This window comes from Pipra filicauda, unplaced genomic scaffold, assembly GCF_003945595.2.
Source record: "Pipra filicauda isolate LSUMZ 115617 unplaced genomic scaffold, ASM394559v2 scaffold6_size6359152_pilon, whole genome shotgun sequence".
Lineage (NCBI taxonomy): Eukaryota > Metazoa > Chordata > Aves > Passeriformes > Pipridae > Pipra > Pipra filicauda.
The window spans coordinates 840,633-853,709 of NW_024104865.1; the positions used below are offsets into that span (position 1 = coordinate 840,633).

The following is a 13,077-nucleotide window of genomic DNA, read 5'->3' on the forward strand; positions in this document are numbered from 1 at the left end:
AAACTGATGCACAGGAAGTTCCATCTGAATATGCAGAAGAACTTCTTTACTGTGCAGGTGACTGTGCATTGGAACAGGTTGCCCAGAGAGATTGTGGAGTCTCTCTCACAGGAGATATTCAAGAGCTGTCTGGATGCAATCCTGTGCAATGTGCTCTAGGATGACTCTGCTTGAGCAGGGAGGTTGGACCAGATGACCCATTGTAGTTCCTTCCAGCCTTGCCTGTTCAGTGATTCTCTAATGGAGTTCTCTTCTTGGTTTATGGCTTATGAAGGTAGGGAAGGGCTACAATATAGCATATGCCTTCTACAGTTATAATGATACACGGAAGTGTAGTGAGATTTGCCTCTGTGTTTGCTTTGATATTAATTACTACTTCTCACCTGATGGTTTGGTTACCACTTAGGCACAATGCCAGCTACCCTCCTGTGATGGGACAGAACAGCTCCATGAGCCACAGGATTTTGCCTCCAAGTCTGAGCCTTGGGCTTTGTGACTTTAGTGTCAGAGTTGATAGAATTATTTAACTCACTGGTTCTCGTTCACGTGAGCTCAATAATGGAACAGCTGGAGTTGTTTCTTTCTAATCCTTTATTTTGGTGCTGGACTTCATGTCTCAGCTGTCTTTTAAGAAATTGTTCCAGCATAGACCCTGTAACCCACTTCACCAGCCAACAGTGCTGTGGGAAGCCTTTTATTCCTTCAGTCTGTTCTGTCTTTGAGTTACTTCTCCAGCTTCAGACCTTTCATGAAGAAGATTATTAGCCCCACATACTCTTCAAAGTGAGAAAGGAGCTTATCTTCCTTCACCTTCTAGAAGTCAACACAGTCCATCTACTTCAGGACAGGTAAACAGTGGGCACTGAAAAAAAGGGGTGACCTTGATAAAATTCATTAATACATGTGGGAGGGAAAAATGCGCCTCCTCAAAATACAATTTGATTCTTGTGCTTCCACTGTGTCTGTGTTTCTTGTAACTCTGTGCTCTTAACAGTAGTAGAGTCTGCCCCCCAGTGCTTCAGTGTAAAGAAAAAAACCTTTCTGGTTGTTGAGAATGCCACAAGGAAGTGCACCATCGTTACAGGGCCTGGAACAAATGATATTAACCATTAGGGGAAATGATACTGTGATTGTTTCTGCACAAGGCAGGGTTGCGGTGGTATATGGAGCAGTTAGATTTCACAACAACAGTGGTCATGTTAGCCTGTACTAATTTTGATGCTATATTTCACTAAGTGGGAAGTAACGACATAATAACATCTAGCCAAATTTTAACGGCTTTTTAATCAAAAGATAAGTCTCTCAGTAAAACATTGTTACAGAGACTGTATGTGTCTATGGAAATGTCGAGCTGAATGACATGCATAATCACTTGATATAGACTATGGAAAGGTTGAAAACTGTCAGCAGGAACACTCAAAGACCTCTATATATCAGTTTAAGAGAATCTCCATTCATCATTTCCTAATTGCTATGATGAGAGAATACAAAGTTTTACTGCTTTGTTGTGGTTTCTTTCTGAAGACGTGATATGACTTACAATCATTAATCAACAATTTGTAATCCAGAAAGCCTTCAGGTACATTTGCTGGGAATCACTCATCTATGTAATTAGAAGCACGATAACAGAAGTGATTACAGTCATAGCTGAGTGGTTAGGAGTTACCACCTCTCAGCTGCTAAGTAACTTACCTCGGTTGAAAAGAAGTGCACTGAGTACGTGTTACACCTTCCAATGCAAAGTAGAATGGGTTTGCATGAATCCTACTGCACACACCAGTTTATTCCTGTGTTCCTGTAACTGCAGTAAGCTTGAGAGCATGTGTGTGTCAGTCAGTGAGTTTCAGTGGATGGCATATATCTGTAAAGCATTGTAGCAAGATTGCAGTTGGTCATTTCCTTATGCCCTAAAAATGTTTAAAAATAAGATTAACTCATTCTACAGTGTGGGTGAATAATGAACTTTTTCTGTGGTCCTGCAAATCAGTGGTTCAATTCAGAAAAATGAGACATGGTTTGGCTCTAAATTCCTTCTGCAGTCCTACATTGCACCTCAGTGTTGGTGGAACTGCTATAAACTAATTTATCTTTCAAATTACATTGTAAAAAATGAATTCAAGGGTAGGAAAGGGCTAAGCAGCGCTTGTCCCTGTGCACAATGACCAATTAAATTCTGTCTTAACTCACTGTGGATTGTCCTTAAATCTGTACAGAGGTTGAGGAAAAAATATTAAATTAATATTTATCATTGAGTAGCATTTAGTCCCATTTCTTCTGGAGTTTTATAGTACCAGCAATGGATCTTTCTTCTCATAGAACTGGGAAGGGATCAGAAGGATTTTGATTTATGGGAAAAGATAACTATGGGAATCATATTTGTCTTGGGGCATTACATGAAGCATATGGCTCACCTGCAGAACTTGAACCAGTTAGAAGTGACCCTAGGTGCAGGTGTTATGCCAAAAGGGAAGGCGAGGGTGAAGGGACAGAGGATACTTTTAGAGTCAGTTGCCTGTGTTCGAGTTGCAGTTCCAGCTGGATTTCCTCTGGGTTTACTGCAGGATGTTTGAAAAACTGGCTCCTTGTTAATCTCAGGCAGCTTCTGTGATTGATGATTCCCCTTAATCGTAAAAAGAGCACATGGGTGTTTCTGCTTAATTTGTGTCTATTTCCTGCTTTATTATTGTAATAATGATTTATTGTCTTAAATTATGGAAGTTTTATAACCTCTTAGCCTTTTTTGGAGGTTGAAGCTGGGCGCTCTGGCATGTGAATGAACTTCTTCCCAGTGGCAGTCTACTCCTAAAATGTTACATTCAAACCCAAACATAACATGATAATAAAAGACAGTATTAGTTGGTGCATTACCTCTTAATTTAATTAAAATAGGGAGCCTTGAGTATGAGCAGATTTTGCATGCTTCACAGAGACAAAATTAATCTAATCTGGATTTTGCTAGTCTTCTCATAATATCAGTTATACTAAAAAATAAAATTAAGAAATATTTGGAGAAAAGCAACCCAAGTGGTCACAGTGCAGTACAGAAAGATGGGTGAAGAAATGGTAGAAAGAGGAAATGCCTGGAGCTTAACTAAAGGAAGGCTATGTTTACATTAATTTCTGCTCTCCTAAAATGTCCCGCTGTTGCTCCAGTCTTCTAGGCAAGCCACAGTCTACAGAAGATTCCTGCATGAGCTGGTGCTTAACAACTGCCAGAAAGGGTAAAAAAGACAATGGCTCAAGTATGAATAGCTGCACTATTAACAATGGAAAATTTGTCAGGAAAAGGCAAAACAGATGCTACTGCTGGGTAAGCAACCATGATTCTTTGGGAGTAATTTGAGCCACTCTGATACCTGGCAGGGGAGTTGTTGTTTCAGGATGGCACATGGATATGTAAGGCAGTAGTTTGGGCATGTTTTAGCTGAATATCCGGAAGTTGTTTCTGAGCGTGAAATCTGTTAGACCAGCTGTTCCCAAATGGTTTGTGTTTGTGCCCCTGTTTCTGGTGGTGAACTCACCCCAGCCAAGCTTGCGACCCCAAATACTAACATAAACAATCACATCTCTGTCAGTCTTGTGACCCCACTCTGTGTGGCTGTGACCCTGCTGGAGGTTACAACCCCTGGTTTGGAAATTGTTGGGATAGACTGTCAAATAGTCCTGCTGGGGGAGCACTGATATGCCTCATCCAGGCCAGGATCATCACAACAAATGCCTTCAGATCTCACAGTAATTTGTAGGTCCCTGCCACTAGTTCGAGACTGCAGCTTATTAGAGCTGACATGTCACTTTGGTACATCAGGAACATCTTGGAGATCAAAAGGTCATAGTCCTCCCACGCTGCCGCAGTCTTTCTTCATGGACGTGCCTCTTCGTCTTGCTTCTCCGTCAGCTGGCTGGCAGCGAGCCCCGGCGCCTTCATGGCGTGGCTGATTCGGCCACAACTGCTGGATGTGTACCAGCTGCAACTTCTGCCCCAAGCCAGCCTTTTCAAAATGGTTCTCCCTGAATACTCCTTGCCTTAATGAAGGGATTGATGTCTATCTCTCTCTGCTGAAATAATTAAAAGCTGTATAGGGAACTGCTAGTGGAGGTGGGCTGAGCCTTCCTCTATATTTTGTAAAACTAATCCTGTTATTCATATACATGTACATATGAGCACAGCCATACAGATGTGGGATGCTGATGGAGAAATAAACAGAAGGTGGCCTTGTGTGATTGCTGGTGTAGTCTGCAAGACTAGGGTCTTTGATAAGCCATGCAAACAGTCTCCTTAACATAAAATGCTAAGTTACAGATGTCCTAATTAGAGATCTGATTCTTAAGCTTTGTTCTTTTTCAATTTTAAATGGATTTTGTGAACAAAAATGAAAATAGATTTCAAATTTGCTTTTTTGAAAGCATTTGTTACCATAATTTAAAGTAGTAACATTTAAATAGCTAACTGATAATTCAAGGCCATTGACTTCATAGTTTACAGTCATGGATATTTGACAGTGGCACCGTTACGTAAATCCAACAAGGGGAGGAGCCTGCAACAAATAATTTATTTGAGGCACATTTTTGTCAATAGATCCTGGAAATTGCCAATGATGACAGGAAGGAAAGAGGATGAAAAATATCATTTAGATAAAAACCTACATTGCATAAAATTAGCCCAGAATTCAGTCAGCGTAAGTCTTGTGTCAGAGCTCTGTGTGGAGTGCTTTGTTTAAGGATGTTGCTGGACTGGTTTTCTGTTAGGCAGGTGCATAGAAAGCATTATACTAAATATGAGAACGGCAAAGTCAAGTTGTGGAGTGTGTAAGCCACTCAAGAAAATAGAAAATCTTATATTACAGGCTGGTTACTGCACATGCCACTCCCAAATGAAAAAATTGTTTGAAACAGCGTCTGTAACTTGATTGTCCCTTAAGCACTAATTACATGTCAGAAAATGGAGTCTCCTTCATCTGTCCAGGTTGGATTTGGTGCACAAAGAAACATATCCAATTCATAGTACCTCTTAGGTAATCAGATTAATATTTCCTGAACTGAATTTACCCTTTTGATACTGAGTCTTTCATATGCCATGTTTCACATATCACGTTCTGTTGAAGCTCTGCGGCTTTTCAGTAATTTCCTTGAAATCTATATGTGGTATGTCTGCCCTGTTTTGAACTGTTCTTGGGACATGCATCAATTAAATATGTTTCTGGCACTCTCTTAATGGCATAGTTTCCCTGGGGTCAAAAAGTGCTCCAAAAACTGAGATAATTTGTTTAATTTAAAAGCAAAAGGGTATGGAACTACAATTTCAGGCTTCAACATCTATGTTCCTGTAGCTTTGAAGGACTGGGGAAAAAATCTTGATGTCTTACACACAAAATAAATAAATTCCTGAGTTCTTAAATATCTGATTTCATTCAGATTTTTGCTTCCCTTGCTTATCTTTTAATTTTCATTCCATTTTTTAAATGGTAGATTTTCAACTTGTCAAATTTCATTGTTTGTTGGTTTTGCTTAGCAAAACAGAAGGCTGGATTTTGTTATCTGGGTCTAAGGAAGAACTGTAAGTGATGAAGGATGGTTCTTAATTAAAATTAATGACAACCAATCTGAATACAGAATTCTGTTTTAAGTCATAGAATCATAGAATCATAGAATCGATTGGGTTGGAAAAGACCTCCAAGATCATCGAGTCCAACCCTTGGTCCAAATCCAGTCCATTTACTAGATCATGGCACTCAGTGCCACGTCCAATCTGCGTTTAAAAATCTCCAGGGATGGTGAATCCACCACCTCCCTGGGCAGCCCAAAAGTCGTTGAGGCTTTTGGCTCTAGGACATTCTGGGAATGTATACTGCATAGGAGTTCCTATATTTTTTCAAGTACACTGAAAGTAGAGGTACATAAATTACCATGTTCTACCAGATCGCTCCAGTAAGAGTCATTCTGTGCCTCAGATATCTTTTAGCCTGCATCTGCAGTGGTGTTTCCATCGAGATTTTTGAAGCAAGTCCTCAGTGATCTTTGCTTGCTGCATGTTTGTTCATTTTGTGGGATGGTTTTGATGTGCACCAACTAGAGAACTTTTATAGGAAATTAAACAAGATCCGGTAGTGCTCAAAGCCATCGTGAAGGCAGAAGAATCTAAGCTAACGGCTGGTCATCAAGCCACAGTCAGAGCAGGGATGTTCTCACCAGAGCAAGTGAGTTTGGAACAGAACAATGATGCACTTACAGGGTAGCTGTAGGGGGATCAACACCAACTCTTTCGGCCATCTGACACTGTTGTGCCAAATTATTCACTATTGGGGACTTGCTTCTTAAATAAAAATATAGAATGTTTTCTCTTGTGTGTTTTATGTAAGTCAGGCAATACAGACCACTTCCAGAGATCAGTAGCAGGGGTTACTAATAAGCCGTAATGCCCATTGGTGACTTGTGGTTACTGAGCTCAGGTAATGCTTGATTACAAGAAACAAGAGTATGCGTTTCAGCAGGGTAACAGCTCAAATCCTTGCTGGTAGGATTTGACAAGCTCGTCTGTGCTGAAGCCTGAGCTGCTGTGTCTTTTATTTACTGTTGTTTATGCTATGAAATATGACATTTTGCCTGCCCTTGGCCTGTAGTCACATCTCAGCTGCAATAAGCGTATGCCCCAATACCAAGTTCCTGGATCTGGTCATCCTCAGCATCTGCTGATGAATAATCTTTCATAAGTCTCACCCACCTCCCTTTTTCCTTGCTATTTCCTCTGTTTTAATTTCAAACTGATAATGTTGATGTTCCATTTTAAGACTTGAAACGATGGCTGTTATGTTTGAGAGTTATGTTACCCACTGAAAACTGGTACCCGCTGAAGGACAAGTGACTAAGAAGATGGGCCTTTTAAGCTTTAGAAGTCTGTAAATCTTTTCTTGTTATTGTTCGGTAGGAATGAAGTTTAGAATAAACTTTAGGGCTTTCAAGCTAATATAGTGCCTTGTCAGTGACCAAGTCTGAATCTCAAGGGGAAGAGTTCACGGTGGTTCAGGTTAAATGCCAAAAACCTCATGTTCCTTGGAGCTTTTAGTTTGTTCTGTTGACTGTTCACCAGAATCCTGCAAACTAGCAAAGACTGGTCACATTATTTTCCTCCAGGTTAGTATGAGGTAACTCCAAACAGCATGGGATCAACCTGTCAAGTCCTTAATGGCCCTAGAGTTTACTGTCATGGCTTACAGTCAAAACCTGCCCAGTTCTTCTTTTCCTGAGGGTGCATCTGCTTCTTAGTCACCACTGTGATGGTCATGTGAGCTAGCATGAAATGAGCTGTTGAGATCCAGAGGGTTCCAGCAGCAGATGAGTCACAGAGGCAGAGGTCAGTGCAGGCTCATCTTTCTAGTATTTACCACGCACAGTGTAAATATATCCTGAGATGAACCTGCCTTCTGTTAAAATGAAACATCTTTTGTCCAGATGAGAAGATCCTATGTGTGAGAAGAGGCTCTGTCACCTTAATACCATTCTAACAGAGTAAAGGACTTTGAAAACTTATTTTAGTGAGCTGTGGATTTCCCTTAAGTAGAGATACCTTGTTTTCCTCACTTGTTTTAAGAAGATATTTGACTGCAGCAGGCTGAATAGTAATTTTGAGCAAGTTGAAGTCACATGGAATAGGGTAGGGTAGCTCTGCCCATGCAATATAGATCAATTTTGAGTTTATTATAGCTTCAACCCAGGATTTGGTGATTGTTTTTTCTAAGATGGTAGAAAGTCACCTACACTTTGATGTAGTGCAGCTTTTAATCAAATGCATTTTAAACAAATAAATAAATGATTAAACCTTGCTGTGTCTGTAAAACACTAGATTTTCAGCAGACTTCAACATTTTAAAGTACTTATTTTGATTGTGCTGAAAATTTTTGTGACAACTATGGCTTCCATGAAAAGAAAAAAGTGTTTTATCAGAAGTAATATGTTCTGTGGGGATATGTTTTTGCTGGTAAAATAAAAATCTTGAAAACAATAAAGGAGACAAGGCAGAGGTTTTTGATCAGAACTAGAGACATGCTACACAAAGACATCTGCTTATTGTCTGGATGTTTCTTTTTTTCCTCTCTCTCATAATCATAATTCTTGCACCCTCCCAACCAAAAAATGTTGTTTCACAAGGTTTTACCTTTGCTAAACCAGTGAAGAATAAAACAGAAATAAAACTGTTTACTAGTTGACCCTGGTTCTTTGTTCCATATGAAATTATGTGGTGCTTGTCTTGCATTTTGAATAGGTAGCTGTGGTATTGGCATGCCGTATTCTAATCACTCTGATAAACAATTCCTTGCTAGTGGTTGCCTTGCATACAGTGGTCAGCAATTCCTACACTCAATGATGCCATTGCAAATGTTTGAGATTGCTGCCCAGTTTCAGCAGTTTAATTTTTAATGATGTGTTATTGCTTCAGAATTTAATAGCTGTTTCTGGTTATGATGAAGTTGGTTTAAACCTGCAAACTTTTTAAAACTCCATTTGTCGCTTCCTCCTTGCAGTGTGGTTTCCTCCTTTCCTACCTTCAAAACATTGTGGTCCAGGGTGTTGGGTGAGGTGACATGTCCTATTTTACACTCAATTGGAAAAGACTGCGTCATGGGCACTTGAAGCTCCGTGGGGTTTTCTTAGTTGAGATGCTCAGATGTGGCTTCCTGTCATCACCTGATTACTTTGAATGCTAAAATGATCTTGTTACCTTTGGTATTATTGTCTTAAACTTAAGAAGAGAACAGGCATAGGTTTTAATGTTACCCCTGTGTACTGCCTGTTGTGCAGTGAGCACAGTGATGATCAAAACATTACACAGCATACCCTCATAGTAAACCTCAGAAGAAAGCCTCTTGTTTGTCTCATGGGCTGCTTCTTCTGCCTTTCCAGTCTTCTCTCCATCTCTATGGACATGATTCCATATTGATTCAATTAGCAAGGCAATCATACTCTTGTTGACACACAGGTCTTTCAAAGATTAAATCAAGACATCAAGACCTAGTTATACCAATCCATGTCAGTAAAAAGGAGCTTTGTGGAATCATGTGATGCCCTGACTGGTGGTGGTCAGTATAAACTTTTCAGAGCAGAGACTTGTGCCTTCAGTGTCTGAGCATCCTGTTTCTATTACCTAAAAAACCAAATGGTGATAATTTCTTTTGTCCATTTTTATCTTTGTCTCACCTGACCATGTAGTAGCAACAGAGTTGATATTAATAGAGTATCCTTCCTCTTCCCTGTTTCCAACGACATTAGACATGTCTTGTGCTTGCAGGTTCTGCAATCGAAATTGTCAAAACAAATAGACCAGGAAACAAAACTTTGGATGTTTTTCCAAATCTCTTAATTCACCAGCCCCTAAAAATGGCCCTGCCATACTTTCCTGCCATTTCCCAATTCCTTGCAAAGGAAAACATTAAAACAGCCATATAGTAGATGTGTTCAGTTGGGGGGCTCACAGACAGCTTCTTATCTGATGGAACTACAAAGTTCAACATACAAAATAGTGTCATTCATTGTTTATCCTCAGAATTTTAGCAGAAATGTGTTAAACAGTGCTCAGCAGGATCGCTGTAGCCTACCTGTTTGAAAGCAGCTATTGATTTGGGGTACTCAGGTTCTGGAGTATATGTTAAAATGGCTTGAAGGGCATAAAGGTTTTCTGATTTGTTTCAATTTTGGGTTGTTGTTTTATGTTATAAATCAAGACTTAAAGAATCAGACCCTTCACTTTAGGCTTCTGGATAAATTGAAGTATGAAAAAATGTTTTCCTGTACATTTTTTCTTACTTTTAAAAGAACTGTACTTTCTTCCCTTATCTTCCCTTTTTCTTTCTATGATAGTCCTTAGTAACACTTTGAGGTACTTCTATGTTTTCTTCTGCATTTTTCTGACTGCCTCTTTCTTTCTTTCTTTCCATCTACAGTCTGAACACTACAGGTTGCCCAAAGCAGTTGTCCTGTCTATATCATGAATGGTTTTCAAAATCTGAATGTCCATCTTTGGGCAGGAGGTAGGGCAAGAGACCTCCTAAGGTCCCTTCCAGCTGGAAATGTTCTAGGAGCCTATTTTTTGTTCTAGGAGCTACATTTTTGTCTGTTCTGTACTTTTCTTTATTACTGTCATTTTCTATATATACTCTTCTTTGTTATGCTACATTTGTTATACCTCTTTATTAATTTATACACAGGGTTACACATTTTGATGAATCTCTAATATGTACTTGATCTATTAACTGGGGACTCTTTCAGAAGACAGGGATCTTATTCTCCTAATAGCTAAGTCCCTAATTATAAATCTGCGTACTTTGTGGCTGTTAAACGTGCCGATGGTTTGAGGATTATCTTTTCTGCCAACTCAGGTTAGTAAATACTTAATAAATTCTGAAATGGAATAGTGCTGCTTGATGGCAGGAATAGAAAAATACTTTCTCTTCTGGAGCCCTCTGTCTGATTTCAGAATGTTTTGAACAGAACTTGAAGAAACTGGGTTTTTTTCCCCAAAATCTGAATTCTGCAGATAGGATAATTCTGTTCCTCTTGAAATGAGCAATGAATTTTTTAATGGAAAAACTGCTTAATGTTGGTAAGCCCCAGCTGGTGATTAATAGCATACATACAGACCTAGGACATCCCAAACTTTGGCCTAATGAGAGACCTGGCCTGCCAAATCTTTTGCCAGTACACATCCCCTTGTAATTCACAGCCCACTTCTCTCCTCTCATATTAATCCCAGGATAACATTAAACTGCCAGTAAGTTATAGCCTTCAAATGTTGACATTCCTTGAAAAAATAACTGGGTGTAACATCAGTGATGAACTTACTGTAACTAACCAGATGTAACCAAGGTGTGTTTAAAGAGAGTGTTTTAAATCCCACCTCATGGTCATTTTCCTAGCACCTAATATAGGCAAGATAAAAAGAATTTTGATCCTTTCAGAGTACTGACACAAACAATTGTGCCTTCTACTTGCATCTGTAGTTAGGACTGTAGTTAGGACTGTACTTTTTAATAGATTTTAGTGTTACTGTAAGGCACTAAGCTAAGCTCTCTGCAAACCATAGTCTCCTTCCTCTTGTCCTTAGACTGTCAAACACAAGCAGCGGTTGACACAAACTGTTCTAGTGGTTTATCATTATATTTCAGGTTTCATCTGAAGACTCCACATTCAATCAATCAGCATGGAAGCTCAGACTCCCATTTAGTCCTTTGCTGAATTTCTAAAGTTGTTGTGAAGGTCATTGATGATGTAGCTCCTGCAGTATGTAGTGAAACTGGTAAGTTGGCAAATTAATTTTGCATCAGACTGTAAAGAACTGTCTGATGGTTATAACATTCAGCTACTACTGATCTGTACTAGATGTAAACCAGTGACCTAAAGGTGGAACATTTCTCCTAGGGCTAGTTTGTTTCTTGACTTAGTCCAAACTAATGACCTAAATGAAGGCTTTTGCTCTCTGTCCAGACTGTTCTCCCAGCAGGCTTACTGATAGGATAATCCAGTATCCGTGAAGTTAGTCAGTGACAGTTCTGGGGAACCTGCTTCTGTCCTCAGAATAAGTCTTGGAGGAGATGGGTCACTGATAAGGAAGTATCATGCTGTTTACACTCACATGCTTGTGCAACCAACATTGCAAAAGGTAACAAATAAAAGATAATGTAACATAGTTTTTAAAGTTTTACCTTTGGCCTTTGGGCTTTACAGATAAATATCTGATGGACCATCGGTGGACCGGGTAAGTCCATGTGTTACGTGCCTCTTGACTGTGTTTTCATTTTCCAGATACAATCTGTTGCCCTAAAATGCAAGTTCTAATATATACTGAAGACAACTATAAATGCTTGTGACTAAAAACAGTTAATAAAGTGGGTGTCCATATTACCCCAGATGTCCAAATTATTTGAAATATTAGTGCATACAAGAATGCTGGGATGCTAGAATGAAGGGGCACTTTCCTTCTAAATACCAGCAACTACTAGTAACTTTTTTTAAGACTAATTTTCGTTTGTGAATTTAATTCTGTGGAATGGTGCCAGATCCATTCTATCAATGTGATTGATGGTTTCCCATCAATTTCCGAGATGAACAGCGGGGCTGAAGGCTTTCCCACTTTTGACTTACAGCATACTTGCATGCAACTTTTATGGGACATGTTCATGGCTTAATGGGTTATTCCATTTCTCTTCTTGTCTGGTTTTTAGCTCCTTTTTAAAGATTAGCCAACATTCTGTGTAGTTCTACCATAGCCAAATAAAGGCAATGTAAATCAGAGGAAAGAATGGAAGTTTGCACATACAGCATAAGCAACAGCCTTAAAAACCATGATAAAGAGATTATCCTGGGGTTGAAAAGCAGTTAAAACTTTCTCAACAGAAGCTGTCTTTCTAATCAGCTCTGGCAAAGAGTCTCTCAGTGGGATCCTGATATGCTTTATCAGGATTGCCAAGTAGAAAGGAGGAATTCTGTTTATTACTGTACCCAGGACTGGTAAGCTTCTTCTGGAATTTGTATTCAGTTCTAATTCTCAGAGTCTGAGGAGGATATAAAGATACGAGGGGAGACCACAAAAAGCAGTCCATGTTGTAGAAAGTCTTTTCCATATAAGGCTTTAGGAGTCTGGTGACAATGTGAGATTAAAGAGGTATTTATGCTTGGAATTGCTATTTGGCAGTTCAGTCTTCTCAGTTGTGTGGGCAAATGTGTAAGAGTGTGCAGTTACTGGAAGAAGTGGTAAACTTCAACCTTAGAAAGGTATAGCTTCCTAGCAGTATGGGTGACAACTTTGGAGCAGCTCACCTGTGAAGCTGATGAGCTAGTTATTGATATATTTAAGACCACATGGAGCATCTGTATAGAAACACTCTTTAACCCAGCTTCTTAGGGTGTAGACTAGAGTAGATGCTAGAAGAAAACTCTGCTGGCTGTGTGTGCTGCCGTGATTTTACTGTAATGGAAAATGAGACTGGAAAATGAAAGGCCAGCTAAATGCAGTCTATTCGGTATGTTTTATAGATGAAGGCATAAAACTTTTTTTGCAGTGTAATCATTGGGTTTCTAAACAGCCTTGTC

The 13,077-nt window shown here is 39.4% G+C and overlaps 1 protein-coding gene and 1 long non-coding RNA gene across 3 annotated transcripts in view; one reads left to right on the forward strand and one right to left on the reverse strand.

Annotated features, from left to right (window-relative positions):
- RAD51B (RAD51 paralog B) overlaps window positions 1-13,077 on the forward strand; it is a 384,808-nt gene that overhangs the window by 174,877 nt on the left and 196,854 nt on the right. The gene's annotated exons all lie outside the window — the stretch shown is intronic.
- On the reverse strand, window positions 586-7,260 carry LOC113985835. Its single transcript, XR_005566347.1, has 4 exons — window positions 7,210-7,260; window positions 2,497-2,620; window positions 1,693-1,861; window positions 586-862 (listed from the first exon to the last, which is right to left on the reverse strand). It is a non-coding gene; the product is annotated as an uncharacterized LOC113985835 (long non-coding RNA).